At 46.0% G+C, this 23,503-nt stretch overlaps 5 non-coding genes across 5 annotated transcripts; all 5 read left to right on the top strand.

The window, feature by feature from the left end:
- The first annotated feature begins 3,072 nt into the window (after positions 1-3,072).
- Positions 3,073-3,144, top strand: TRNAC-GCA (transfer RNA cysteine (anticodon GCA)). The gene has a single exon. It is a non-coding gene; the product is annotated as a tRNA-Cys (tRNA).
- A 2,195-nt stretch (positions 3,145-5,339) lies between these two features.
- On the top strand, positions 5,340-5,411 carry TRNAC-GCA (transfer RNA cysteine (anticodon GCA)). Its single transcript has one exon. It is a non-coding gene; the product is annotated as a tRNA-Cys (tRNA).
- Positions 5,412-6,726: 1,315 nt separating this feature from the next.
- On the top strand, positions 6,727-6,798 carry TRNAC-GCA (transfer RNA cysteine (anticodon GCA)). The gene has a single exon. It is a non-coding gene; the product is annotated as a tRNA-Cys (tRNA).
- An 8,802-nt stretch (positions 6,799-15,600) lies between these two features.
- TRNAC-GCA (transfer RNA cysteine (anticodon GCA)) lies at positions 15,601-15,672 on the top strand. Its single transcript has one exon. It is a non-coding gene; the product is annotated as a tRNA-Cys (tRNA).
- Positions 15,673-19,701: 4,029 nt separating this feature from the next.
- TRNAC-GCA (transfer RNA cysteine (anticodon GCA)) lies at positions 19,702-19,773 on the top strand. The gene has a single exon. It is a non-coding gene; the product is annotated as a tRNA-Cys (tRNA).
- The last annotated feature ends 3,730 nt before the right edge of the window (positions 19,774-23,503 follow it).

The following is a 23,503-nucleotide window of genomic DNA, read 5'->3' as shown; positions in this document are numbered from 1 at the left end:
AGGGTGGGGGGCAAGGAACATTCCAGACAGGAACAGAAAGTCTGAAGCATGGGGAATGGTAGATTATGACACTCTTCTCAAGAACTCACAGAAATTAGAAAATACTTTGAAACGAATGCTGATAAACACAGAACAGATGTAAAATTTGTGTGTTACACCTCAAGTCATCCTTAGATGGACTTAAAATTTTTAATTTCTTTTTGGCCGCACTGGGTCTTCATTGCTGGGCCCAGGCTTTCTCTAGTTGCGGCAAGTGGGGTCTACGCTTCAGGGTGGTGCACGGGCTTCCCGTTGCAGTGGCTTCTCTTGTTGCAGAGCATGGGTTTTACGTGCGCAAGCTCAGTAGACATGGAGCACTGGCTTAGTTGCTCCGAGGCGTGTGGGATCTTCCTGGACCAGGGATTGAACCTGTGTCCCCTGCATTGGCCGGTGGCTTCTTAACTACCGGACCCCCAAGGAAGTCCCCTCATTATTTAAAGTTCAGTATCTTAGCAAAATGACCACACAAGTGATATTATGTCTTTTGTGCCTCACATCAAAAGGAAATGATGAAAAAAAATTTTTTTAATTAAAAAAAAGGGAAATGATGTTACTTTGTTACATTATTGATGAAGTTGAATTTGGATAATGAATTGAAGTAGTGTTTAGCAGATTTTTCTGTATCCTGTTCCCTGATATTCTTCATCTAACAAATTAAGCATCTGTTAATGATTCTTATCTAAGTTTTTACAATGATGGTCATAAATTGATGATTTTGTATTTCGATCCTGCTTTTTACCTTTATTAATTGACTTGTTGGTAAAGGTTTTTGTAAAGCTTTCCTTTCTCTACCTAAAAAAATTTTAAAAACCTCAGTAACGTGGATTTATGGATTCTTTAATGAGTTAAAACGTTTGTGTGTGTGTGCTAAGTCACTACAGTTGTGTCCGACTCTTTGCAACCCTGTGGACCGTTGCCTGCCAGGCTCTTCTGTCCATGGGATTCTCCAGGCAGGAATACTGGAGTGGGTCGCCATGCCCTTCTCAGGGGATCTTCCCGACCCAGGGTTCAAACCCACATCTCTTATGTCTCCTGCACTGGCAGACAGGTTCTTTACCACTAGCAATGGCTGGAAAGCCCCAGTGAGCTATAACACATTCCTCTGTTTGTTTTGATGCTCAACTTGTCCCAAATTTAGCTGGTGGTGAGCCTCTTCAAGCTGGCCCTGTGCTCTGTTGACGTGTCCCCATTGGTTTCGGGGCACTCTCCTACTTCCTAGCATGAAACGTTCCATAGTTCACCTTTTAGGTTTTTTCCCCGGCCCTGGAATCAGCCAGATCTCCAAGTTTCTGGCTCTTTTTAATGGTATTTAATAACTACAATACGGGCATCAGGCACACTCACTGCAACTGAGATGTTTCTAGTGCTCTTCAGAGAGCAGAGTTAGGAAGTGTCTGTGTGTACTTGCGTGTGAGTGTGTGCATGCACCGTGCACACGTGTGTTCACATAGCTACTTACAATTCCAGTCCAGCTCCACCGTTCTTCCTTGCCTGTCTCTGTTCCATATTTGTATCTCCTGTCTCAGGATTAGAACCCTGGTTCCCCCAAATATCAAAACTTTATTCATTTGCTCAAAAACATAGGTTTTGTAAGTTATACCAAACAATTTTCAGTTCAGTCGCTCAGTCGTGTCCGACTCTTTGTGACCCCGTGAACTCAAGCACGCCAGGCTTCCCTGTCCATCACCAACTTCCAAAACTTGCTCAAACTGTGTCCATCAAGACAGTGATGCCATCCAGCCATCTCATCCTCTGTCGTCCCCTTCTCCTCCTGCCTTCAATCTTTCGCAGCATCAGCGTCTTTTCCAATGAGTCAGTTCTTCACATCAGGTGGCCAAAGTATTGGAGTTTCAGCTTCAGCATCCTTCCAATGAATATTCAGGACTGATTTCCTTCAGAATGGACTGGTTGGATCTCCTTGCAGTCCAAGGGACTCTCAAGAGTCTTCTCCAACACTACAGTCAAAAGCATCCATTCTTCAGCGCTCAGCTTTCTTTATAGTCCAACTCTCACATCAAGTAAAGTGAAACAACTTTACTTCTAAGTAAAATTCAGTATCTCTTTTTCCCCTTAGTATATATACCACTGAATGTACTTTCTTCTTTGTGGTCAAATTATCAGTGTGACATACCATTGGGTTTCTGGGTTTTGTTTATATTTTCAGGTTCGTCTTTCCATACTTAAGTTTTTTTTTTTTTGGAAATGTAATAAAACATTAAAATGATTCAAATTTGAAGCTATATAAAAGTGTACACTCAGGAAGGACCAATTCTCTACTCTAGCCCTTACATCTCATTTCCATTCTCCCCGAGTCATGTTTTATTTCTTGATCTGGATGTGAGATTACATGGTGTATTTTTTATTATTATTCATAAAGTGGAACACCTATGATTTATGCATTTTCTGTACATTTTATACATGAACGAAAAAGTGAAAAAAATAAACCCAGTGAGATGTGCCAGTCAGTATTCATCTGAGAAGCAAAATCACCCTAAGTATTACTGAACAAGGGAATTATAGAGCCTTACACAATTTATCCTGAAGTAAAAGTCCAGAAGGGGGAGTTGGAGAATCAAAAAATAGTCAAGATCTTGCCGAAAGTCAAGACATAGCTGCGATGAGAGGAAAGAAGAGGGGAAAGGCTGAGATGGGCAACAGAGCCCCCCAGTCCACCCCTCAGGACTGGGGTGAAGGTGGGGAAGATGGAAATCGAGCTGGGGGCAAGTTGGTAGATGCTGAGGAAAGGGAGGAAGGCAAAGGAGGGCCAGCGCTTAGCAGTGATTTTTCCAGCTGGTGCCTTCACGGTAGTACCAAGAAAAATGAGACCGCAAAATTGTGAGTAGCGGTTTCTGGGGCTAAAATTGGGAGGGAGGTCTATGGGGAAGAGGAGGGCCAAAAGGTGCGAATTTCCTGTCAGCCAAAATTTCCAGATCTTCAGAACTTTCTGAGAATCGGTAGAAATTTCAGTGCACAGGGGGTGTGGGCATTTCAACACAGGTGAGAAAGTATTTATTAGCTACCACTTATAAGCAAGGGGGTATAGCTCAGGGGTAGAGCATTTGACTGCAGATCAAGAGGTCCCTGGTTCAAATCCAGGTGCCCCCTCAAGTAAGTCTTATTTTAGTACCCACACCAAATTACACCTTCAGGTGGGCTTTTCTCGGTGGGCAGATTGAGGGGTGCAACAGTTGGTAAAGGAGATGGTGGCAAAGGAGTTGGTAAAGTAGAAAGGAAGCTGTCGAGCTCATCTCCTGGGCTGGGGCAATGGAAAGTCCCAGAACCAGCAAGATGATTCTATCCTAGACCATGGGGACTCCAGGCTCATCTGAGCACTAGAACTACCCGGAAACATATAAACATACACATCCCCCTCTAGGCCTGTCTCCAGAGATTTAGGTTTTGTTTGGCTGTTTTCAACAGTAAAACATCTCCTGATGTTCCTTTCTGAAACTTCCTTTCAGTTCCATCCTGAAACTTCCTTTCATCCACTCACATCACAGAAACATCAGAGATGATTTCTTTTTCTGGGGCCACATTTAGCAGCTCCTGTACTCGATCATCCTGAAAGCCCTTCTCGGAGAACGGCAGTCGCTTTAGAGGACTTGGCATGAATTGAAGGCTGGGGAGAAGCTTCAGGGCCGCCAGGTTGGAGGGGGTCCACGCTCGGGCGAAGGAGAGGGAATGGGTTTAGTTCACAGTGGAGTTGTCCTCATGGGCTGATGGAAAGTAAAAAAAAAGGTGCTGCTGAGATTACAGTTATAACAAGGGAAGGGCCTGTGGGGTTGAACCACAGGGACCCCATTTTCTCAGCTCCATCTCAGGCCGGCAGTCTTATCCCCTCCCCTCCTTTAGCCCACTTATAAGGAATGTGTCCAAGACAGATAAATTCTCCATCAGCTTTTACCCTTGCTTCCATCTGAGATAAACCGCAGAAGAGTGCCTTTTGCTGATCCTGGTCATGAGTTCTGGTCATGAGATCCCCATGGGGGAGGACAAAACCCTGGTTCCCATCAGTGTGGATGTCTTCCTCCTGTGGTGGTCAGATTCTGCCTTCAGCTTTGGTCCCTATAATTCTCCTGGTACCCCATCAGCGGCGCAGGGCGCCACTCTGAATGATGCTGGATCGTTGTCCGCCAGGTCCTACCTGTGAAGGTCATCCACAATAAACTTTCGTATTTGTACTTTATGGAGTCGTCTGCTTCTTTTTTCATTCTTAAAGTTCCTTCTCGGTTCAGAGGATGTGATTTGGTCTCTCCACCTTCCAACAACTCCCTTTCAGTTAATTTTCTGTGATTGAAAAAAACGTCTTTTTTTAGCCTCTGGTCCCGTGGAATGAGTCTTCGTAGGATGGAGGAGAGGTCGGATAGTTTAGGTCTTTGCCAGAAAGCCTCTCTAGCTTCTTGCAGCCCCAGGTGAACTTCTCCAGGGCTGACTGGATGCCCATTAACACTTACCTTAGAGCCTTGCAGACGTCACCTTTCCTGCGGGTTCATCCCCCCTTCACAGCACACATGCACCGCCGTGGCGGGGAGCTGGGAGCTTTGATGCCTCTCCTATGTTCCCCTTGTAACCAATCACAGTGAGGTGCTTATAGGAGGTCCTCAGGGCTCCAGTCGCTCCATCCTGAGCTGCTTCAGCAGGGTCTGCACAGAGCGGAGACTAAAGAAAGGGCAGTGGTGGCAGTGATGGGCACTGTTGAGGGAGCATGCGGACGGTGACTGGCGGCTACACAGTAGGGGCTGCAATCCACTTTCAGTCATGCGATCCGTGCCACGCCCCAGGCTACTTTTCCATCAGAACCTCAGTCACCTGCCTTTAACAGGGACCCTGGAAATGTACTGTGGACGTTGGCTTTCAGCCCGAGCAGCAAAGACTCACAGGGCCCGTGGTCGGGGGGCGGGGGTGAGTGGGCTCCAACATGTTTTCTCAGGAAGATGATCCAGGTGACTGCTTCCGTTTGAGTTTGGTAGGAATAGGTTGCCGATCTTACCAGCTCTCCAGAAATAAGTAGAAACTTTCAGTGTGTTACAGGAGTCCTGGGTGTGACCATGAAGGTGAAAGGTGGTTGTATGAGTGATAAGTCTCTTCAGTTGTGTGACCCCGTGGACTGTAGCTCACCAGGCTCCTCTGTCCATGGAATTCTCTAGGCAAGAATACTGGAGTGGGTTGCTATGCTCTCCTTCAGGGGATCTTCCCGACCCAGTGATCAAACCCGAGTCCCCTGCCTTGCAGGTGGATTCTTTACTGCTGAGCCACTGGGGAAGCATGAAAGGTGGTTATTAGACACCCATAACAAGTAAGGGGGTATAGCTCAGGGGTAGAGCATTTGACTGCAGATCAAGAGGTCCCCGGTTCAAATCCGGGTGCCCCCTACCGCACTGGACTTTTTATGGAATATTGGAGGAAAGCTGGCCAAGGCAGTGGTTTCCATTCTGTTCTAATGAATGCTCAGTTATTCACAGTGGCAGCTTGTATACAGTGGGCTGGTTGTCTCCCGAGGAAGCTCTTGCATGCATGCATGCTAAGTTGCTTCAGTTGTGTCTGACTTTTGTGACCCTGTGGACTGTAGCCCACCAGGCTCCTCTGCCCATGGGATTCTCCAGGCAAGAATACTGGAGTGGGTTGCCATGCCCTCCTCCAGGGGATCTTCCTGTTATTTCAGGTCAATAAACTCACATCATGACCACCTGGGGGCGCATCTAGCTAGTTCACAGACTTCACTGCCCTGTTTATTCCACTTGAAATTCCGGGTCCTCTCCCTCCACTCTTCCTCTCCATTTCTTCATCAACAATTTGTTGTTCAGTTGCTCAGTCGTGTCCGACTCTTTGCGACCCCATGGACTGCAGCACAATAGTTAAAAGCGAAAATCATACTGTCTGACAGGTTTTCTCTTCCAAAGCGAGGTAATAATAATAACCACTAATAATATAATTGTGGGCTTCCCTGTGGCTCAGATGGTAAAGAATCCACCTGCAATGGAGGAGACCCGGGTTTGATCCCTGGGTCATGAAGATCCCCTAGAGGAGGGCATGGCAGCCCACTCCAGTATTCTTCCCTGGAGAATCCCACCGACAGAGGAGCCTGGAGGGCTATAGTTCATGAGGTCCCAAAGAGTCAGACACAACTGAGCAACTAACGGTAATATAATTGTAGCTGCAAGTTGCTTAGTTATATAAAATATTTGCCTAAGAGGCATGAGGTTACCACTAGCTTTAGGAAAATAAAAAAGATCCAGGTTAGGGACTAAGAAGTTCACCAGCCTCCCCAGTGTCCCCACCAGCACCCCCAGGTTTAATGCACAGATACACAGGCTGAAGAGACACCTTCTGGTGGTACTGCATGTGTCTCCCAAGAGATTGGCAGGATCTCTTTGACTTGCTGTTTTGTAGTGCAGAATAAGAGAAAGACAAATTCTAAAGGCCCTTCCAGCAATAGATGTCCATGCTTCTCCAGGCTGCTGCTGTCACCACACATGGAGGAGAAGGGGGAGATGCAGGCATGTGAAGGGGTAGGGTTGTGGGACTCCAGGGCCTGGGAGGGAGACCTCTATGGGCTGAGCTTGTGGAGGAATAAGTTGCTGGTCTTACCAGCTTCCTAGAAACCAATAGAAACTTCCAGTATGTTACATGAGTCCTGGGTGTGACTATGAAGGTGAAAGGTGATTATTAGACACCTATAATAAGTAAGGGGGTATAGCTCAGGGGTAGAGCATTTGACTGCAGATCAAGAGGTCCCTGGTTCAAATCCAGGTGCCCCCTGCCATATTGGATTTTTCATTCATGGAGACTGTTACTCGTTCCATTTTGCTTCATTTTTCCACCAGTTCGGATCCTCCTTGAAACAGGAAGCTCCAGGTCAGCACTAATACAGGAGCAGCCTGGGTGGACACCCCTTCCTGTGTCTTCCTGCACTAACACTCCAGGTATCCCACCTCCTTGTGGCATCTGCGTTTTCTTCTTCTGTGTGTTTCTCATTTCTCCAGCTCTGTTGGATCCTCAAAGAGAAGGCAAGGCCCCCGATACAGACTGATGGGTGTTTTTAGGGCAGGCTAGAAAGTTGTAGATACAGCTGACTTCCCAGGAACAGACAATAAATGGTAACCCTAAATTACCACCCTCATCCAAAACAGTTTGGCACAGCAGAGTGGGGGTGGGGGTGGGGTCAGACCTATGGGAACAAGGGGCCAGGAGCCCAGGGAGGGGTGTGTGGGCAGTTATGGAGACCTTTGGGCAGCTCTTGGGCTAAAGCAAGGCGATCAGAAGTGGGTTGGGGGTTCATCAGGCAACTGCTCTCCCTTTCTCCTTGTTGATGACCCAACACACCAACTGAGCCTGAAAAGTTGTAGACTGGATGGAAGATGTCTTACTAGGAGCCAGGTCTGGCAGCTTCCAGAAAGTCAGTCCTGGAGGAGATCTATAACTTAATTTTGTAGAGTTTAGTGTCACCAACGGATGAAAGGTGTTCCTTAGAATGTGCTGGTGTTCCTGGGGGGATAGCTCAGGGGTAGAGCATTTGACTGCAGATCAAGAGGTCCCTGGTTCTGGGACTGGCACAAAGGTGGTCAACAAAGGCACAAATGTAGATCAGTGCAACAGGATAGAGAGCCCAGAAATAAACTCAGGCGTCTACAGTCAGTTACTCTGCAACAAAGGAGGCAAGAGTCTACAATGGGGAAAAGACAGTCTCTTCAATAAGTGGTGCTGGGAAAACTGGACAGCTACATGAAAAAGAGTAAAATCAGAACATTCTCTAACACCACATACAAAAATAAACTATAAATGGATTAAAGACCTAAACGCAAAACCAAATACTATAAAACTCCTAAAGGAAAACATAGGCAGAACACTGCTTGACATAAATTGCAGAGATATTTTTTTGGACTGGTCTCCTAGAGTAATGGACATAAAAACAATAAAACAAATGAGACCTAATTAAATTTAAAAGCTTTTGTACAGCAAAGGAAACCATAATAAACAAAATGAAAAGACAACTCACCAAATGGGAGAAAATGTTTGCAAAAGATACAATAGACAAGAGATTAATTTCCAAAGTATACAAACAACTCATACAGCTTAATGTTAAAAAAAAAAAACTCAAAAAAAAAAAATGGGTGAAGATCTACATAGGCATTTCTCCAAAGAAGACAGCAGGCACAGGGAAAGATACTCAATGTCACTAATTATTAGAAAAAGGTAAATCAAAACTAAAAAGACAGTTACCATACGATCCTGCAGTCCTGCTCCTAGGCATGTGTCCTGAGAAAACTCTAATTCAAAACAATACATGCGATCACAACATTGTTAATCAGCTATATCCCAATACAACATAAAAGATTTTTTAAAAAGATGCCCCTCAATGTTGATTGTTCACTGCAGCACTATTTACAATAGGTAAGACAGGGAAGCAACCTAAATGCCCATCGACATGAATGGTACATATATTTGTTGTTGTTCGGTCACTAACTAACTGACTCTGCAACCCCGTGGACTGTAACACTCCGAGCTCCCCTGTCCTTCACTATCTCCTAAAGTGTGCTCAGATTCATGTCCACTGAGTCAGTGGTGCTATCTAACCATCTCATCCTCTGCCCGCCCCTTCTCCTTTTGCCTTCAATCTTCCCAGCGTCAGACACATGCAGCATAAATGGCAGCTTGCAGCAAGCACTGTGAGCAGTGGTTGGAAGCAGGGTCTTAGTTTCCCAGACTGGGAGTCCTAAAACTGGGCCAGAGGAGCCAGCAGTTAGGGCTAAGGTCCCTAGTAGTGTCTGCCTAGTCAAGACGAATTCAGGCAAGGAGGCAGAAGGAAACGAGTAAAGTAAAAATTTTATTGAAAAGAAAAGTACATGCTGAAAGGAGATGGGCAAGCTCAGAGAGAGAGTTACGTCTTTGGGAAGTTTAAATCCTTTATAAGGGGGCAGTTCCGTGGGTCTTTGTCTTCCCGTGCCTTATTCCCCCCTGGTTAATTTGTCTCAGGACCTTCCCCTGGGGTGTGCACACCTTAGCCAAGATGGATCTCAAAGTGAAGGCTTCTGGGAGGAACAAGACTCATTCTGGCCTGGAATTATCCTCTGACTTTTGACTCCAAGTCTCTCTGAGCATGTGGAGTGTCCCCTTATCTTTTACTCAGGAATTTTTTCTTCTCTTTGTCCTTGTCACAATTATTCCCTAGAGGTGTTTACAAGAGACTAAGACTGGCTACTTACCAGTCAACAGAGGGCTGATTATAAATTCTTCAACTAAAGCCCACCTATCTCTTATCTCAGGAAATGCAAAGAGGAGGCTGGCTGATGGTAAATGTCCAACGTGGAGCCCATCTATCTCCTAACCTCAAGAGGAGGGGAAGTAGTTGCTGGGGTGTCAAGGCCTCAAAGGGGAAGCTGATGGGTGAGAGGGAGAGATTCCAAAGGTGGGAGAGACAGCTTGCAGCAAAGAAAGTTTACCCGCTCCCTGGCGTGGAGATGGAGGGGGCCAATCAAAGTGAGTTCATCTTACACATTTGCCCACAGATCACAGAGCCTCTGGTAGAATGTGGTTCTTCTCCAGCAGCATTTCTTGGTCTTAGATTTATGTTAGCTTAGGTCCATTCATGATCTAGGGGATTCCTAAATCTACTCAGCCACCTTACACTACATTACATTCAGTCGCTCAGTCGTGTCTGACTCTTTGCGACCCCATGGACTGCAGCATGCCAGGCCTTCCTGTCCATCACCAACTCCTGGAGCTTGCTAAAACTCATGTTCTTTGAGTAAGTGACGCCATCCAGCCATCTCATCCTCTGTCGTCCCCTTCTCCTCCTGCCTTCAATCTTTCCCAGGAGCAGGGTTCTTCCCATCAGATGGCCAAAGTATTGGAGTTTCAGCCTCAGCATCAGTCCTTCCAGTGATTATTCAGGACTGATTTCCTTTAGGATTCACTGGTTTTCTCTCCTTGCAGTCCAAGGAACTCTCAAGAGTCTTCTCCAACACTGTTAGGGGAAGCACACTGATTGAAACCGCCCACCCTGGCCAGGCACCACAGTAACCGTTTGCATGAGCTGTTTTACAACAGGAGGTCCTGGTAAGCCTCCACCAACCAGAAGAGTTTGGGAAAGGTCAAAAGGAGACACCACCTGTCCGACCACCTCCTAGAATCCTTCTCTCTGGCATCCATCTTGGCTGAACAAGGCGTGCACCAACAGGAAGGACTCTGAGTCAGAAGGATTGGCTAAAGACAACCTGGAAACTAATTCATCATCATAAAACCCGAGACGGCAAGCCATGTGACAGAGCTGTTCTCCTGGGTTCCCTTACCCTCCTGCTCTCCACCCAGGTGCCCTTTCCCAATAAAATCTCTTGCTTTGTCAGCACATGTGTCTCCTCGGACAATTCATTTCCAAGTGTTAGACAAGAACCCAGTTTCGGGCCCTGTAAGGGGTCCCCTTTCCTTCAACAACACCACAGTTCAAAAGCATCAACTCTTCGGTGCTCAGCTTTCTTTATGGTCCAACTCTGACATCCATACGTGACTTCTGGAAAAACTATTGAACATATGGACCTTTGTTGGCAAAATAACATCTCTGCTTTTCAATACGCTGTCTAGGTTTATCATAGCTTATCTTTCAAGGAGCTGCTGCTAAGTCACTTCAATCATGTCCGACTCTGTGCGACCCCATAGACGGCAGCCCACCAGGCTCCCCCATCCCTGGGATTCTCCAGGCAAGAACACTGGAGTGGGTTGCCATTTCCTTCTCCAATGCACGAAAGTGAAAAGTGAAAGTGAAGTCGCTCAGTCATGTCTGACTCTTAGCTTAGGACCCACCAGGCTCCTCTGTCCATGGGATTTTCCAGGAAAGAGTACTGGAGTGGGCTTCCATTGCCTTCTCCATTTCAAGGAGCAAGTGTCTTTTAATTTCATGGCTGCAGTCACCATCTGCAGTGATTTTGGAGCCCCCCAAAATAAAGTCTGTCACTGTTTCCACTGTTTCCCCATCTATTTGCCATGAAGTGATGGGACCAGATGCCATGATCTTAGTTTTCTGAATGTTGAGTTTTAAGCCAACTTTTTCACTCTCCTCTTTCACTTTCATCAAGAGGCTCTTTAGTTTTTCACTTTCTGCCATAAGGGTGGTGTCATCTGCATATCCGAGCTTATTGACATTTCTCCCAGCAATCTTGATCCTAGCTTGTGCTTCATCCAGCCCAGCATTTCCCATGATGTACTCTGCATAGAAATTAAATAACCAGGATGACAATATTTAGCCTTGATGTACTCCTTTCCCAATCTGGAACCAGTCTGTTGTTCCATGTCCAGTTCTAACTGTTGCTTCTTGACTTGCATACAGATTTCTCAGGAGATAGGTAAGGTGGTCTGGGATTCCCATCTCTTGAAGAATTTTCCACAGTGTGTTATGATCCACTTGCAAACCATTTCATTATTCTTGCCTTGAGAACCCCATGAACAGTATGAAAAGGCAAAAATATAGGACACTGAAAGATGAACTCCCAGGTTGGTAGGTACCCAATATGCTACTGGAGATGAGTATAGAAAGAACTCCATAAAGAACGAAGAGACAGAGCCAAAGCAAAAACAATGCCCAGTTGTGGATGTGACTGGTGATGGAAGTAAAGTCCAATTCTGTAAAGATCAATATTGCATAGGAACCTGGAATGTTAGGTCCATGAATCAAGGTAAAATGGAAGTGGTCAAACAGAAGATGGCAAGAGTGAGCATCAACATGTTAGGAATCAGCGAACTAAAATGGACTGGAATGGGTGAATTTAACTCAGATGACCATTATATCTACTACTGTGGGAAAGAATCCCTTAGAAGAAGTGGAGTAGCCCTTATAGTCAAGAAAAGAGTCCAAAATGCAGTACTTGGGTGCAATCTCAAAAATGACAGAATCATCTCTGTTCATTTCCAAGGCAAACCATTCCATATCACAGTAATCCAAGTCTATGCCCTGATCATTAATGCTGAAGAAGCTGGAGTTGAACGGTTCTATGAAGACCTCCAAGACCTTCTATAACTAAAACCCAAAAAAGATGTTCTTTTCATTATACAGGATTGGAATGCAAAAGTAGAAAGTCAAGAGATACCTGGAGTAACAGGCAAATTTGGCCTTGGAGTACAGAATGAAGTAGGGCAAAGGCTAACAGAGTTTTGCCAACAGAACACACTGGTCATGGAAATCACTCTCTTCCAACAACACAACAGAAGACTCTACATATGGACATCACCAGATGGTCAATACCAAAATCAGATTGATTATATTCTTTGCATCCAAAGATGGTGAAGCTCTATATAGTCAGCAAAAACAAGACCGGGAGCTGACTGTGGCTCAGATCATGAACTCCTTATTGCAAAATTCAGACTTAAATTGAAGAAAGTAGGGAATACTACTAAACCATTCAGGTAAGGCCTAAATCAAATTTCTTATGATTATACAGTGGAAGCAAATAGATTCAAGGGATTAGATCTGATAGACAGAGTGCCTGAAGAACTATGGACTGAGGTTCGTGACATCCTTCAGGACACAGTAATCAAGACCATCCCCAAGAAAAAGAAATGCAAAAAGGCAAAATGGTTGTCTGAAGAGGCCGTACAAACAGCTGAGAGAAGAAAAGTGAAAGGAAACAGAGAAAAGGAAAGATAGACCCATTTGAATGCACAGTTCCAAAGAACAGCAAGGAGAGATAAGAAAGCCTTCTTAAGTGATCAATGCAAAGAAGTAGAGGGAAAAAATAGAATGGGTAAGACTAGAGATCTCTTCAAGAAGATTAGAGATACCAAGGGAACATTTCATGCAAAGATGGGCTCAATAAAGGACAGAAATGGTATGGATCTAACAGAAGCAGAAGATGTTAAGAACAGGTGCTAAGAATACACAGAAGAACTATACAAAAAAGATCTTCATGACCCAGACAACCACGATGGTGTGATCACTCACCTAGAGCCAGACATCCTTGAAAGTGAAGTCAAGTGGACCTTAGGAAGCATCGCTACAAACAAAGCTAGTGGAGGTGATGGAATTCCAGCTGAGCTATTTCAAATCCTGAAAGATGATGCTGTGGAAGTGCTGCACTCAATATGCCAGCAAATTTGGAAAACTCGGTAATGGCCACAGGACTGGAAAAGGTCAGTTTTCATTCCAATCCCAAAGAAAGGCAATGCCAAAGAATGTTCAAACTACCGCACAATTGTACTCATCTGACATGCTAGCAAAGCATTGCTAAAAATTCTCCAAGTTAGGCTTCAACAGTACATGGAACTGTGAACTTCCAGATGTTCAAGCTGGATTTAGAAAAGGCAGAGGAACCAGAGATCAAATTGCCAACAACTTGGATCATAGCAAAAGCAAGAGGGTTCCAGAAAAACATCTACTTCTGCTTTATTGACTACACCAAAGCCTTTGACTGTGTAGATCACAACACACTGTGGAAAATTCTTCAAGAGATGGGAATCTCAGACCACCTTACCTGTCTCCTGAGAAATCTGTATGCAGGTCAAGAAGCAACAGTTAGAACTGGACATGGAACAACCGACTGGTTCCAAATTGGGAAAGGAGTACATCAAGGCTGTATATTGTCACCCTGCTTATTTAACTTATATTCAGAGTACATCATGGGAAATGCTGGGCTGGATGAAGCACAAGCTAGAATCAAGATTGCCGGAGACATATCCATAACCTCAGATATACAGATGATACCACCCTTATGGCAGAAAGTGAAGAACTAAAGAGCCTCTTGATGAAAGTGAAAGAGGAGAGTGAAAAAGTTGGCTTAAAACTCAACATTCAGAAAGCTAAGATCATGGCACCTGGTCCCATGACTTCATGGCAAATAGATGGGGAAACAATGAAAATAGTGACAGACTTTATTTTGGGGGGCTCCAAAATCACTGCAGATGGTGACTGCAGCCATGAAATTAAAAGACACTTGCTCCTTGGAAAAAAAGTTATGACCAGCCTAGACAGCATACTGAAAAGCAGAGACATTACTTTGCCAACAAAGGTCCATCTAGTCAAAGCTATGGTTTTTCCAGTAGTCATGTATGGATGTGAGAGTTGGACCATAAACAAAGCTGAAGGCTGAAGAATTGATGCTTTTGAACTATGGTGTTGGAGAAGACTCTTGAGAGTCCCTTGGACTGCAAGGAGAGAAAACCAGTGAATCCTAAAGGAAGTCAGTCCTGAATGTTCATTGGAAGGACTGATGCTGATGCTGAAACTACAATACATTGGCCACCTGATGTGAAGAACTGACTCAGTGGAAAAGACCCTAATGCTGGGAAAGATTGAAGTCAGGAGGAGAAGGGGATGACAGAGGATGAGATGGTTGGATAGCATTGCCAAGTCGATGGACATGAGTTTGAGCAAGCTCCAGGAGATGGTGATGGACAGGGAAGCCTGGTGTGCTGCAGTCCATGGGGTCACAAAGAGTTGGACATGATAGAGACTGAACTAAACTCAACTGTTGTGATCCACAAAGTCAAAGGCTTTAGTATAATCAATGAAGCAAAAGTGGATGTTTTTCTGGAACTCTCTTGCTTTTGGTATGATCCAAGGGATGTTGGCAATTTGATCTCTGGTTCCTCTGCCTTTTCTAAGTCCAGCTTGAACATCTGGAAGTTCTTGGTTCATGTACTGTTGAAGCCTAACTTGGTGAATTTTTAGCAATGCTTTGCTAGCGTGTGAGATGAATGCAATTGTATGGTAGTTTGAACATTCTTTGGCATTGCCTTTCTTTGGGATTGGAATGAAAACTGACCTTTTCCAGTCCTGTGGCCACTGATGGGTTTTCCAAACTTGTTGGTATATTGAGTGCAGCACTTCCACAGCATCATCTTTCAGGATTAGAAAAAGCTCAGCTGGAATTCCATCACCTCCACTAGCTTTGTTTGTACCGATGCTTCCTGAGGCCCAATTGACTGCACTCCAGGATGTCTGGCTCTAGGTGAGTGATCACACCATCGTGGTTATCTGGTTCATTAAGATCTTTCCATAGCTTTGCCTTTTTCAGAATGTCATATAGTTGGAACCATACAGGATGTATCCTTTTCAGATTGGCTTCTTTCACCTACTTCTGCCTGTTCCTAGGAGTGGTGACTCTCCGTGGTCACATCTCTATTAACTGAAGAAACAGAGGTTGGTATGGTCATCTGTGTCCTTGACTGAGTTTACTAGAAAGTTCCCTGAGCTGAGTGTCAGCCCCTGAGGGTTAGATGCTCATGTAGTGAATTTGGACAGATACCTCCCTCGCCTCCAGTTTCTGTTCTTCAGGTGCCCACCGTGATGGGCACAGTCATCTGACTCTGAAGGCCATTTTGCAGTCAATGTCTAGGCTTCTCCAGGCTGCTGCCCACACCCTGGGGCTATAGGCTGGGGGCAGGGCTGGGTGAGATGGGGACACAGGCTGTGTGGTTTTTGGCTGCCTTTTCTGTAGCAGGTTGATGAGTTTGCAAGCAGCAGATTTTGCAGTTTCCAAGAGAGGTCCATCCTGAAGTGGCAACTCACAGGTTTACAGGTAGTCTGGGTGTGGCTGGATAGACAACAATATTAATTATCACAACATCATCACAGAAGGGGGTATAGCTCAGTGGTAGAGCATTTGACTGCAGATCAAGAGGTCCCCAGTTCAAATCTGGGTGCCCCCTACTTATTCTTAACTTTTCCCTTTTGGTACAGCATTTCAACTTCTTCCTTATTAGATGTCAATGTAAAGTTTTTTGTTTTTTTAAAAAACCAGAAAATTGTGAAGCTTTACTATGATAGTTGGCAGTTCTTAACTTTGAGTATAAATTGGAATCCCTTGAAGAGTCTATAAAAGTACCATTTCCCAGGCCCCACCCTGGACCAATTAAATCAGTGTATATGAGGTGGAGCCCAGGTATCGTAAACTCTCCCCAAAGCTCCTAGTCTGCAACGAAATTGAAGCCACCTTTAGCAGAGATTTCAGAAGCTTTCTCAGAGTGGTTCCCTTATCCCAGCTCTGTCTGTTACTGAGTCCAAGTGAATCCAAGAGACAAGGTATTGAGGCAAGGAATATTTTATTTGGAAAGCCGGCTGACCAAGAAGATGGCAGACTAATGTCTCAGAGTAACCATCTTGTTAGGGTCTGGATGCCAAGTTCTTTTACAGAGTCAGAGGGAGACAAGCAATGAAGAACTAAAGTCAAAAGGCAGAATAAAGAGGGAGAGGCAGTGGAGAAGTAAAGTGAAAGGGTCTTCAGCCTTTCAGTCTTCAAAAACATCTCTGGGAATGGCCAGCCTTTGGCGGGGTGCATTAATCTCTTCTTTTTCTTGTAGCTATTCACAAGGTGGTCAGGATCAGATTATCACTCTAGGAGCTGAGCAAAGGCACTTTAGTTTACAGTCAGGCAGAGGGGCACGGTTCTCTGAGGCAGGCTATTATGTATGATTGCAGGTGGCGCTAGTGATAAAGACCCCACCAATGCAGGGGACAGAAAAGGTTCGATTCCTGGGTCGGGAAGATCCCCTGGAAGAGGTCATGGTAAACCACTCCAGTATTCTTGCCTGGAGAATCCCATAGACAGAAGAGCCTGGTGAGCTACAGTTCATAGAGTCCAGAGTCGGACGTGACTGAAGTCCTAACACACACAAACACACACACACACATGCATAATAACAAAAGCAACCAAAAACAAACCAAAGAAACAGTTTCCAACATGGAGTCAGAATTGGCTTCTTCCCTGCAATATGTCTGCCCAGCATCTTGTGTTCTGGAGTTCCTCCATTCTGAAGGGTATCATTTGTCACTTGACCTTAAAGTCATCCTCCAGGAACAATTGCTGTTTCAGCATTTTTTGGTTTCCTTAATTTTTCCCTGTCTCAGTCCAGTCATTCTCTGTGGGACGAGGTGGAACTGATCTATTTCCAAGCCAAACCACCAGGACCCATGGTTCTCAGGGAGTGAGCCCTCCCTGAGAGGGGCTCAGAGAGTGCGTGGAGGATGAAAAATCCACATGTGAAAGTGTAAGTTTGGGTCTTGTAATTATTAAAGACAATTTTATATCTTGTTCAAGCTTTACAAGTAAACTTCTGCAGAAGGAACCAGTAAATTATATCAACTATCTCAAAACTAAAGAACTCCATGACTTTCTGGCTTGGAGAACAAACGTTTTGGTTGATGATCTGAGAATTCACTGTAGGTTCAGAGCTTAGCATGTAATTCAGAAGTACAGTTCATGGGAATTTTATCATTTGAATTTATTATCCCTGACACTAACCATCTTTTATGACCTTTCTTACAACTACAACAACAGAAGTCTATATGGGCTAAAAATAGCCTCCCATAATAAAACTATTTGACTGCGAGGAAGTCTTAATCTCTTTCTATTGAGAAATAGCCATTTAAGACAGAGCATGGCCAACTCTAGTTTTCCTCCAGACTTTGTCTAACTTGATAAGTTGGCAAATAGCTCTTTGTCTAACTTCCTGTGTTGTAACTATTCTGTTTAACACGAGTTATCTTATCAACATATGCATATGTGCCTGTAAAAACAAAACTGTAATTTTCAGGGCTGTGCTTTAATTCCTCTTTCATTAAAGCTCATTGATTTTGTTAACAAGAGACTTGAATTTTTACATTAGTTTTTTTTTCCTCAGGGAGGTGGCGATTGTTATTCCAGTTCATAAGCCCTTGGACTTTTGGCTTAGAATCTGGTTGCTGGTCCCTTTCCTGTCCTTGCCCTCCCTGGATGCCTCCTGAGAGTCAAGGTTATCTCCCTGACAGCCACCTCTGTCTTGCCTCCTCTTTGCTCCTTTTGGTCCTGCAACCTGACCCAGCAGCCCTGAGATCAGTCTGGAACCCCATTGACTGGGGTGATTCCTTCCTTCTTAACCTTTCCCATAACGTAATGGTCTGTGTGCTCAGTCGTGTCCAACTCTGCAGCCTCTTGGACTGTAGCCCGTCAGGCTCTTTTGCCCGCGGAATCTTCCAGGCAAGAATGCTGGAGCGAATTGCCATTACCTCCTCCAGGGGATCTTTTTGACCCAAGGACTGACCCAAGTCTCCTGAGTCTCCTGCATTGGCAGGAGGATTTTTTTTTTTTAAACCACCAAGCCATCAGAGTCGGACAGGACTGAGCATGCAGGCTCTGAGTGGGAGGCAGTTGCATCCGCCTGTCTCTTGCCCTTTAGGAGGCTCCCTAGGGCCCACCCCACCCCCAACTGTCTCCCTCTGGCTGGGGGGAGGCCTTGTCAGTTGTGTATATAATTTCATCACTTAGCTGGGACCAGGCCCTTCCTTGAATACCTTGCTCCAAGAATGAATATGAAAAACTTTCTCTGCCTTTGAAAACACTGCCATCCACATTTCGATTTACAGTAAGTCCCCGACATACAAATGAGTTCCGTTCAGAGAGCGTGTTCATAAATCCAATTTGTTCCTGAGTCCAGCTAAGTTAGCCTGGGTGCCCAATTAACACAGTTGACTATCTAGTACTACATTGTAATAGGCTTATAATACTTTTCACACATGTAATATGTACATAAAAAACAAAAAAGAAAACATTTTAATTTTATAGTACAGTACCTTGAAAAGTACAGTAGGGAACTACAACAGCTGGTATACCAGGGCTGGCATGCATGTGCTCATCTTTGAAAGTTCAAAACTTGAAGGTTCGTATATAGAGGACTTACTGTATTGCAAGGCTCAACTAGCCTCAGAGTTGAGCTTTCCTCTAATTGTTCTCAGACACTTACATGGGGATGGATGCAGGAACTCTGTTTCCTGACCAAGGATTGGACCCGAACCTGAACCTGTGTCTCCTGCATTGGGAGTGTGGAGTCAACCACTGAACCACCAGGGAAGTCCCCACAGTCGCTTTTTAAAAAGCCCAAATGAACTTACAGCATACATGCATTTGTCATGCAATTTGGTTTTTTTCACTTAATGGTATTGTTAAGCATCTTTCCATGACACACTCTGGACCAATTTCATCCTTTCTTGTTGCATCATATTCCTATGACTGCAGCATAATGTTTATAGCCTGTCTCCCTGTCAGTGGATATTAGGTGGTTTCCAGTTCACTGCTAATACAGAAAGAGGTTGCAGTGGGTCTCCACCACTCGCTGTGCATTCATGAGTATTTCTGAAGGATATATTCCTACAAGTGGCATTCTTCTAGAGTATCATTTTTCCTAAGAAACATTTTTTTTTTTTTTACAATGGCAACATGCTCAATATAGAAAAGTTGAAAGAGAAAACACACAAAAAGTTGAAATCACCTTTAATTCTTCTCAGACACACTTTTGTAACTGCCTTTTCACTTGAACTCTCATAAAGATTATTCTATGTCTTTAAATAACTCTTGGGCATAGGCTGTGATCCTCTTTCAAGTGGGAGAAGACAATGTCACCATGTCACAGTTACATTGTCATCCCAGCACGCCTGATACACAGTAGATGCTCAGTGCCTTTTAGCACCCTAGAGGATTATCTGGAGGATTTGAAATGTTTCCCAACCTGTAAAGGTCAACCAGGCTACCAGGGGGCCCCCAGCCAGACGCACATAGAAGTGACAGGGAAACAAAGGCTGGTCCCTGACAGCTAGGAGGCCAGGGTTCAAAAAAGCAGAGCTGACCTGGACATCTCAACCAGCAAGATGGAATACTGGTATGTCAACACAGTAAAAGGTGTTAATTGTACCTTCCTACCAGGTCAGGGGGTATAGCTCAGGGGTAGAGCATTTGACTGCAGATCAAGAGGTCCCTGGTTCAAATCCAGGTGCCCCCTCCTTTTTCTCATTTTCAATCCCAGAGTGGGTCTGACATTACCTGTCCGCACCCCTCTTCCCCAGATCAGGACACCTGGGGAAGAAAGACAAAGCCGTTCGAACCCTTTGATTCACAACTCCTGGGAAAGTACAGACCCAATCTGAATTTAAAGGTGCTCCTTCAGGTGACTTGTATGAAATTGGAAGTGCACAAGGCACAGATCCCTGCCTCCTCCAGCCCTTCTGGCTCTGCCTCAGCTCCAGCCAGAGATTTCAACCTTCCACAGATCCGCACGTTCTCCACAGAGGCGGCTGGTGAGTCTCCATCACACCCCATGTGGGTTACGACACAGAAGTAGTTGAACCGACAGGAGCCTCTGTATTAGCTTCCTGAGCCCCTCACGCTGGGCTGCAGGTCAGAGGTCCTGGACTGAGGGTCCATGTCCCCAGGTCCTAAAGCTCCCACTGGGTCTGCTGTGATTCACAGACCCAGACAGAGCAGGGCCTGGGGAAGAACAGGATCAGCCAATCCTTCTCGGCTGTGGGATTAAAGCCAAGGAGCGAGGGGATGGCGGAAGGACTTGCCTGACCCTCCTTGCCTCTTTTCTCGCTCTCCTCTGTGCCGCGTGATCGGCTCTGGCCAGGGAAAGGAAGCCGGAATCACAATAAGAACAGGGAAGACGCAGCTGTCCTTAAAAGCTCATCTCTTTGTTTTGGCCAAACGGAGACCCCTGGCCTCTGTGATTGTACCCAGCACTCCTCCAGACACTGAGCTGCTCTGCGTCTATTGAGCCCAGGAGCCCTGCTTGATTGCACTTGGAAGGCATCCCTGCTTGTCATCCCCTCCTGCACCATCCTCTGCCCCCAGCCAGCCATCCAGGGCCAAGCCATCAGAAGTCCATGGCTGTGTCATGGAGGGCCTCTGGACTAGACTGAGGCCACAGTGCCCCAGCTGGGCTGCCAGTCACACACAGGCCTGTGAGTTAAGAAAGTAGGATGTGCTTTCATGGACATGAAGTTCAAGGCTCCAGGTCAGACCTCGTGAATCAGAAGGGTTGGCCATGAAATCAAAGGACTCCATTTTTTTTAAAAATTATTTATTTATGGCTATGCTGGGTCTTTGTTGTTGCATGGGCTTTCTCTAGTTGTGGCAAGTGGGGGCTACTCTCTAATTTCGGGATGTGGGCTTCTCATTGCGGTGGCTTCTCTTGTTGCAGAGGATGGGCTCCAGGGCATGTGGGCTTCAGTAGTTGGCACACTGGGGCTTGGTTGCTCTGCAGCATGTGCAATCTTCCCGGACCAGGGATCAAACTCGGGTCCCCTGCAATGGCAGATGGATTCTTAACTGCTGGACCACCAGGGAAGTCCTCTATATTTTTAAATATAAACTTTTTGGCAAGATCATTTATTTTGAATTAAAAAAAATTTATTTGGCTGCACCAAGTCATAGCTGTGGCATGTGGGATCTAGTTCCCCGACCAGGAATCGAACTTGGGCCCCCTGCCTTGGGAACACAAAGTCTTAGCCATTGGACCAGCAGGAAAGTCCCCAAAGATTCTATTTTTAACAAACTCTGGAGAAGATCCCCAAAGAAAGGGAGAATTGGGAATCACCAATTTAGTTTTGTGTTCCACATTATAGGCTCAAAAAGAGGCCATAATTAAGAGACGTGCCTGTGCACACACGCCTGATTAATAATAGGGTTGGGACCAGATCCACATGGCTCGTTCTCAGGCTCTTCCTGCCCCCAATACCCCGGGGCAGGGCACAACCTCGCCCACTGCCTTCATCTGCTGCCCATTCCTGTGGCCGAGCCCTGACGGGGTGGAGTGAGATAGACCTTCCCCAGAGAGGACCTGAAAGGTTTCCACTTGAGGTGTGTGTGTGTGTGTGTGTGGGTGTGTGTGTGTGTGTTCAGTTGTTCAGTTATGTCTGACTCTTTGCGACCCTGTGGGCTGTAGCCTGCCAGGCTCCTCTGTCCATCGGATTTCCCAGGCAAGAATACTGAAGTGGGTTATCATGCTCTCCTCCAGGGGATCTTCCCGACCCAGGGACCAAACCTGTGTCTCTTACGTCTCCTGCGTTGCAGGTGGAATCTTTACCACTGAGTCACCTGGGAAGCCCTCCACCCGATGTCCGGTACTAAATGAAATAAGCTTGCAGGGGCCTGAAAATCCAACCCTTTAAACCTGCAGTCAGAGGCCCCTCCCCTGAGCCAGGAACCCCCTTCGGACCCTTTCCTATGTGACACTGTTTCATGATTGTGGCCTCCCCAGGGAGGGTCCTCCAGTCTCCCAGTCATTGTATTTTAAGTTTGTATTTTTTAATCTGTTACAATATTGTTTGTTTTATGTTTTCCTTTTTTGGCCTAGAGGTATGTGGGATCTTCACTCCCCAATCAGAGACTGAACCTGCCCCCCTGCGTCGGAAGGCAAAGCCCCAGCCACTGGAACACCAGAGGAAGTCTCTCCGAACCCCAGTCATTTCTGTTTCTCCCTGGTCAGCTCTATGGCCTGGTTGAGCCACCCTCTTCTTACCACAAGCTCCTGTTCCTCCAGGCTCCTCATTTGAGCACTCAGAAGCTTCTTCTGCTAAAATAGAGGAAGAACGTTCCGGTGATGGGTTGGCAAAAAATAAGACAAAAGTCCGCCTGAAGCCACAAGAAAGGGACTGACCTAGTGCAGCGGGGTTGGGTGTTGGAACCCATCTGGCTTTGTGACAAAGGAAGACCTGTAACCATGTGATTCTGACCCCACCCCTTTCTCTCTTCCTAAGGTTGGGGGGACAGAGCTGTTTCAGTGGATAAAAGTAGGCTCATTAGTGGGCACCCAGATTTGAATCAGGGACCTCTTGATCTGCAATCAAATGCTCTACCCCTGAGCTATACCCCTTTCCTGGGGAAAGGGTGGTTTATTGCTGTTAATCAGTGTGCTCCCCACCCTCACCAGCACACTGTCGTTCCTGTTCGTTCCTAGTCTGTTCCTGGGCACCTGGCAGAAGGACCTCACTGCAAACTGACCCTTCTCTGACCATGAGCTCAGTTCTCCTGTGATCATGGGGCCCGGACACTCCTCTGCCCTGACCTGAAGCTCCTCCCTCTCAGCACCCACCTGGGGCCTCCACACCATGCCCTCTAGAAGCGCGGAGGGACTTTGGGTCTCCATGGCCATCTCCTCCTCTGTGGTGTTTCTCTCATCCGTGGCCAAGTCCAGGGCTTTGGCAGAGTCTGCAGAGACTTGGTGGACACCAGGGCAGGTATTTGGCCATGAAACCTGCAGCCTCCCCAAGAGGCCCAAATGCAGCTCCAGCTTTCCGCAGGAGGCCCCAAACCAGCAGGTTGGCCTGGCTGAAGAGCTGACCTTCTGGGGCCCTAGAGACAGGCCTCTCTCCTTGCCAAGCCCTGTTCTGCAGCAGGACAGACCACCCACCACCGAAGGACAGGCTCTGGCGATGTCACTGACTAATCTTAGCAGCTAAAACATCGGATGGCTACCACCCAGGGGGCCATGGAGGACCGTGGCAAAGGTGTGTTAGGAACAGGACCCATTATTCTTGTAACACAGCTAAGTTCTGGGAGGTAAAAAGAAGGGGGTGGTGGGAAGAAAGAAAATCTTCTTCTTGTAGTCATCTCAAATTCCAGGCTGAAGGCACTGCTTGTAAAGCCATGGCTTGTAATTGGTACTGAGACTCCCTCCATCCTTCGATGTATCTATTCTGACCCCTTCAGGACCCCGCCTCCCGCACGACTTC

The sequence above is a fragment of the Bos grunniens genome, chromosome 4 (assembly GCF_055505025.1).
Source record: "Bos grunniens cultivar Pamir isolate PY7600 chromosome 4, Bosgru_T2T1.0, whole genome shotgun sequence".
Classification (NCBI taxonomy): Eukaryota; Metazoa; Chordata; class Mammalia; order Artiodactyla; family Bovidae; genus Bos; species Bos grunniens.
Note: the sequence above shows the minus strand (reverse complement) of the source record. Positions and strands in the feature narration are given on the sequence as shown.